Here is a 7188-nt window from a genome sequence, read left to right on the forward strand (position 1 = left end):
AAATAAAGGCCCATTACATGTTCCTGGTAACATCCAGTTACTATGGGGGGGTGGGGGGGCTTATTTTTACTTTTATTTATATGCTCCAAAATTTAGCAAAAACCACCAGCCACACCCGGATTCGAACCCAGACTTACGTCACATGATCCGAGTGCCTTAACCACTGGGCCAAAGCGGATGGTGGCAAAAACTTTGAATCTAGTAAATTTATAGAGGAGACTTGACCTCTGACAGTCTATGGGGTTGCTATGGTTACTCACTGATTAGATGAGGAACACCTGCTGCGCGCACACTTTGGAGACAAAAACTGGTTTCAGACCAACCCTCAAACAAAAGCTTCTAACTCAAAATCTATAAGTCGTATCTGAGAAATGAACACATTGTGAGAATCACAAGACTTTGGCCGACGTCCACATATGTTTATATTTCATAAGAGTTAAGAAATGAAACCGTAAGAGCGATTTAGAAATGGAGTTTTCTCATCAGGAATCTTTTTTGGTGATCTCCATTGAAGTCCATTCAAAAGTTAGAGGGTGCTGCTCTAGCGCCACTCTTCAAACAAATGCTTGTAACTCAAAAACTATAGGTCCTATCTAAGAAATGAAAACCTTGTGAGAATCCCAAGACTTCCACGAACGTACAGATATGTTTTGGCGGGAGAGAGTTCAGAAATGAGACCGTGGGAGCGAGTTAGAAATTTTTCTTCGTATTTCTCCTTTTCTGACTTTTTTTCCCAAAATTAACATGGGAGTCAATGGAGAGGTGAGACCGGAAAAGATTTCTCGGTAAATTGACTCAGCCTAAACTACTGGACCGAGAGATGTCAGAGTGGCATGTGTGCGTAGGAAACAAACTCTACTTTCACCAGATGTAAAAATCATGTCTGTCGGACTCCGTTTGTGGCTAGGAGAAGTGTTTAAAGACAAAAAAAGTGGCTGAAAAACGCCCGTTTTTGGAAACTCGCTCTTTAGGACGAGAGACCTTGAGTCCCATTCGTCGGTTTTGGCCGCGTTTTCGCGATTTTTGAGCGAATTATTGGACGAAATTCTTAGAAAAGTCATAGCACACGATTCGACGTATTTCCGCATGTATTTTTATAGGTCTCGAGTATGTGCGATGAAATCTGTGGGAGGAGTAGCGGGACGAAAATTTACGGAAGAAGAACTAAGAACTAGAAAATCTCTCCTGCCGAGACATTTTGAATGGGTGCCTTGTGCTCGTCGCCGACGCTCGCGTACAGAGAGACATTTCCTTTAAGACGAAGGACAGAGACCCTGAGAGTCGACCAATTTCAGAGAGAGAGAGAGACTGTAACAGTTCGAGAGGAAGGAGAGAGACCCTGGGAGAGAGAGTGAGACAGTGAGAGAGAAAGACATGTATAAAAGCTGCATTTTGATCACATGATCCAGAGTGGTGACTGATTGGCTTGACCAATTTCAGAGACAGAGATAAACCATGTTATAAGGTCTAATCACCATCCATGGGATTTCATTTTAAAAATTCAGCCTCCTTCAGGCTTCCTGGGAACATCCTGTAACTATTTGGGGGTTTTATTTTGAAAATCCAGCGTCTTTCAGGCTTCCTCGGAACATTCTGTAATTATTTGGGAGTTTTATTTTGAAAGTCCACTCTTTTTCCGGCTCCCTGGGAACATCCTGTAACCATCTGGGGGTTTTATTTTGAAAGTCCAGCATCTTTTAGGCTTCCTCAGAATATTCTGTAACTATTTGGGGGTTGTATTTTGAAAATCTAGCTTTTTTTTACGCTTCCTAGGAACATACTGTAACTATTTGGGAGTTTTATTTTGAAAATCCACTCTTTTTCCGTCTCACTGGGAACATCCTGTAACCATCTGGGGGTTTTATTTTGAAAATCCACTCTTTTTCCGTCTCCCTGGGAACATCCTGTAGCCATCTTGGGGTTTTATTTTGAAAAACCAGGCTCATTACATGTTTCCTAGTAACATTCTATTACTATGGGGGGGGGGGGGGGTTATTTTCAAAATAAAGGCTCATTACATGTTTTCTGGTAATATCCAGTTACTATTGGGGGGGTGGGGGGGCTTATTTATACACTCAAACATAAGCTCTGTACATGTTTCCTTGTAATATGGGGGGTGGGGGGGGCTTATTTTCAAAATAAAGGCTTTGTACAGACTTCCTGATAACATTCTATTACAATGGGGGAGGGTTGTTTATTTTTATATTCAAAATAAAGACTCTGTATAGACTTCCTAGTAACATTATATTATAATGGGGGGGGGGCTTATTTTCAAAATAAATGCCCATTACATGTTCCTGGTAATACCCAGTTACTATGGGGGGGGTGGGGGGGCTTATTTTTACTTTTATTTATATGCTCCAAAATTTAGCAAAAACCACCACCCTCACCCGGATTCGAACCCAGACTTACGTCACATGATCCGAGTGCCTTAACCACTGGGCCAAAGCGGATGGTGGCAAAAACTTTGAATCTAGTAAATTTATAGAGGAGACTTGACCTCTGACAGTCTATGGGGTTGCTATGGTTACTCACTGATTAGATGAGGAACACCTGCTGCGCGCACACTTTGGAGACAAAAACTGGTTTCAGACCAACCCTCAAACAAAAGCTTCTAACTCAAAATCTATAAGTCGTATCTGAGAAATGAACACATTGTGAGAATCACAAGACTTTGGCCGACGTCCACATATGTTTATATTTAATAAGAGTTAAGAAATGAAACCGCAAGAGCGATTTAGAAATTTAGTTTTCTCATCAGGAATCTTTTTTGGAGATCTCCATTGAAGTCCATTCAAAAGTTAGAGGGCGCTGCTCTAGCGCCACTCTTCAAACAAATGCTTGTAACTCAAAAACTATAGGTCCTATCTAAGAAATGAAAACATTGTGAGAATCCCAAGACTTCCACGAACGTACAGATATGTTTTGGCGGGAGAGAGTTCAGAAATGAGACCGTGGGAGCGAGTTAGAAATTTTTCTTCGTATTTCTCCTTTTCAGACTTTTTTTCCCAAAATTAACATGGGAGTCAATGGAGAGGTGAGACCGGAAAAGATTTCTCGGTAAATTGACTCAGCCTAAACTACTGGACCGAGAGATGTCAGAGTGGCATGTGTGCGTAGGAAACAAACTCTACTTTCACCAGATGTAAAAATCATGTCTGTCGGACTCCGTTTGTGGCTAGGAGAAGTGTTTAAAGACCAAAAAAGTGGCTGAAAAACGCCCGTTTTCAGCCATTTTTCCCCCACTCGCTCTAATTGGGCGAGAGACCTTGACTGCTCGCTCTAAATGGGCGAGAGACCTTGACTCCCATGCATTTGGTTTTCGGTATTTTTGCGATTTACGAACGAACCGTTTGACGAATGTCTTAGAAAAGTCATAGCACACCGATCGAGAAAAATGCGCACGGTTTGATGTACTTTGTGTGAATGTGCGTCAAACTTTGTGGGAGGAGTAGCGGGACGAAAATTTACGGAAGCGGAAGAATAATAAGCCCGAGCAATAATAATATAAGTGCCATAAAAGTTAATAAATTATGATTTGTTTAAAAATATGTTTAAATTTGTATGTATTTGTATTGTACTTTCCCTACATCTATATTAATAAAAAACAAAAGGGAAATATTCAAAACACTCAAATGAAAACACTACAATAAGCACAATGTCAAACCACATAGTATGCAGCATCAAGAAAGGTTAAGACTTTGCTTTGAGGTAACCATTATGGAGAATGGATACAGTTGGTTTGATGTGCAGCAGAGGGACATCTTGGAAGAATCCAGCCATCTTCCTCTATCCCTGAAAGCACACAAAAGTAAACATCAGTAATGGCAATCTTACATTGTAGTGTGACTCAACTGTATTTGAATTCAGTAAGGAACTCAAAGAAAACACCAGTTTGGAAAAAGATTAAATGCCAGTTGTCAGTCGTATTGTTTACCTTGGGATGTCGCTTCTTCCCTCGAGTTCTCTCACAGGTTGCTGTTGTTACTTGGGTTCTTACTGATGATCCTCTTGTCCCTCAATAAAGCTATGACTGTACCCATTTTGCTGATCATTGATTCGGCCTCTGTCTCATTTGGTTTTTAATTTTCTAAAAGAAAAAGCATAAACAGAAACTTCAAAAGAGCTGCTGTTGGCATCACTTGCGTAATTATTGTTGTTTCTGCTTTCCCTTACTGAAACTGCTGGTGTCTTATGACATGTCAGTCTAGATTCTCCCTCCTGTTCTGATTTCTAGTGGGAAAAAGACAAGTTGCTGATGAAATATCTTTGGCAGGTAGTACATCTGATCAACGGTAATGATGCAGTAGTCTTCATAAAGTGCAAGGTATCACCTCAAGCCTTGTGTGTAATGCTGATTCTTCACTGGACATGGAAGTGCTGTCTTCACTGATGGACCAGGTTTTTCTCCTTGCCAGCCTCATTTGGGTCCCTCACAGGAACTGGTCATTCTTGTTCTGCTCGTCCTCATGACTTTTTCTCACCATTTCAAGATAAGTGGCAGTCATATTACAAAAAAGAAAAAGAAAACAAAACTGCATTACTTTTAATGTTTCAGACCAAAGAGAAAAATCAGAATTGTATTATGTTTAAGAAAATTAGTACTTAGCTTTACGCAGTTTTTCTGCATATGATAACGAGTAGTCAGGCACTACCTCATGTGGGTGTCATGGCATGAGGAAACAAAAGCATCATTAGGCACTGGGCATAACTTCAGCAACTAACTTAAGCAATTAAGAATAATTATCAAAAGGCATAACAACCTTAATAGACAAAGAGGTGAAGACATTTTGTGTGGTGCATTACCAAATTTCTTCCTCTTTTGAACTGCCACCTCTCGGACTTTGCACCGCTGTAACCGTCTTCACTGTGGGTGGCTATGGAAAAATAAAACAAACATCAGGATACTCAGCATAACCTACAAAACATTCTAGATCTCTCTGAATGAGTTACAAACAATAATTCTCTGGGCATTATATACCAAACAATATGTAGATGAACATTTGACTGAATAAACACCAACAATGATGTCTGTGCATCTCTATACTTATGTTCAACTACTACTTACCTCAATTTCTTCTTTTTGGGCTGCAACTTCTTCATTCAAGCAGCTGTCCCATCCTTGTCTGCATCTGGATCTCTGGAACTGCATTGCACTGGAACTGCTTCGGGATCCCTCTGTCTCATTTTTTATCTCACTTTGTTTACAGTTACACAGCATTTGTCAATCAATGTCCACCCAATAGACAACTGTGCCACTATACCACGAGTTTACAATGACTCAAAACACTCGGGTAAACAATATACAAAAAGAAAGAAAAATGACATTCAACAAATACAAAGAAATGTCAACCTAACAGAACACAAAGTTAAATTGGACTGACTACTGGCTTGTATGGCGATGTAACAAATGCCATTTTGCCCGCTCAGTAGAAGCCCTCAAAACCTCTTTTACTTTGTAAAAACACGCCGCTGCCTGAACCGCACCCTTGGGAGCCAATCCAAACAGTAAGCAAATAAAAGAAATAAAATGTATGGCGATGTAACGAATGCCATTTAGCCCGCTCAGTAGAAGCCCTCAATACCTCTTTGACATTGTAAAATCCTGCCGCTGCCTGAACCGCCCCCTTGAGAGCCAATCCAAACAGCCAGCAAATAAAAGAAATAAAAAAAAGTCACACAATAGAAATAATACTTCACCCAGAGAAATTAAAATTTAAGAATGTGATTGACCCAGAAGCGCAAATGAAAGAATCAGATGTTGATGAATTTTTTAAACCTAATGGTACACAAAACTAAAGGTAAATTGGACAGACTACTGGCTTGTATGGCGATGTAACGAATGCCATTTAGCCCGCTCAGTAGAAGCCCTCAATACCTCTTTGACTTTGTAAAAACACGCCGCTGCCTGAACCGCCCCCTTGAGAGCCAATCCAAACAGCCAGCAAATAAAAGAAATAAAAAAGTCATGCAATAGAAATGACAACACCCTGTGACAACTTAGGCTTAAGTAACATGATTATACACAGAATCACAAATAAATAGAAATAAAAATAGTCCAGATAACTTAGACTTAAGTAACATGATTAGAAATGGAGGTAACAACCGTCCAGAGAACTTAAGTCACATGATTATACACAGAATCATGAATAAATAGAAATAAAAACTGACCAGAGAACTTAGGCCTAAGTAACATGATACTACACGGAATCACAAATAAATACAAATGACAACAGCCCAGAGAACGTAGGCTTAAGTAACACGATTAGAAATGGAAGTAACAACCTTCCAGATTACTTAGGCTTAATTCACATGATTATACACACAATCGCAAATAAATAGAAATAACAACACATCCATACATTTTAGGCCTAAGTAGCATGATTATAAATAGAAATGACAATGTACCCAGAGAATTTAGGCCTAAGTAACATGATTATACACAAATAAATAGGAATAGCAAATAACCCAGAAAACTTGGGCTTAAATAACATGGTTGAACGCAGCACCCAGAAAAAAAAATAAAGGTAAATTGGACTGACTACTGGCTTGTATGGCGATGTAACGAATGCCATTTAGCCCGCTCAGTAGAAGCCCTCAATACCTCTTTGACTTTGTAAAAACATGCCGCTGCCCGAACCGCCCCCTTGAGAGCCAATCCAAACAGCCAGCAAATAAAAGAAATAAAAAAAATAAAGGTAAATTGGACAGACTACTGGCTTGTATGGCGATGTAACGAATGCCATTTAGCCCGCTCAGTAGACGCCTTCAATACCTCTTTGACTTTGTAAAAACCTGCCGCTGCCTGAATCGCCCCCTTGAGAGCCAATCCAAACAGCCAGCAAATAAAAAAAATAAAAAAGTCATGCAATAGAAATGACAACGCCCTGTGACAACTTAGGCTTAAGTAAAATGATTATACACAGAATCACAAATAAATAGAAATAAAAATAGTCCAGATAACTTAGACTTAAGTAACATGATTAGAAATGGAGGTAACAACCATCCAGAGAACTTAAGTTGCATGATTATACACAGAATCATGAATAAATAGAAATAAAAACTGACCAGAGAACTTAGGCCTAAGTAACATGATACTACACGGAATCACAAATAAATACAAATGACAACAGCCCAGAGAACGTAGGCTTAAGTAACACGATTAGAAATGGAAGTAACAACCTTCCA

General features: G+C 39.6%; 1 long non-coding RNA gene across 1 annotated transcript; it reads right to left on the reverse strand.

Moving 5' to 3' along the window:
* Positions 1 to 3003: 3003 nt before the first annotated feature.
* On the reverse strand, positions 3004 to 5509 carry LOC138407725 (uncharacterized). The gene is made up of 5 exons (XR_011241052.1): positions 5069 to 5509; positions 4335 to 4877; positions 4177 to 4233; positions 3938 to 4090; positions 3004 to 3795 (listed from the first exon to the last, which is right to left on the reverse strand). It is a non-coding gene; the product is annotated as an uncharacterized lncRNA (long non-coding RNA).
* Positions 5510 to 7188: the final 1679 nt, after the last annotated feature.

This window comes from Paralichthys olivaceus, chromosome 5 (assembly GCF_024713975.1).
Source record: "Paralichthys olivaceus isolate ysfri-2021 chromosome 5, ASM2471397v2, whole genome shotgun sequence".
Taxonomy (NCBI): domain Eukaryota; kingdom Metazoa; phylum Chordata; class Actinopteri; order Pleuronectiformes; family Paralichthyidae; genus Paralichthys; species Paralichthys olivaceus.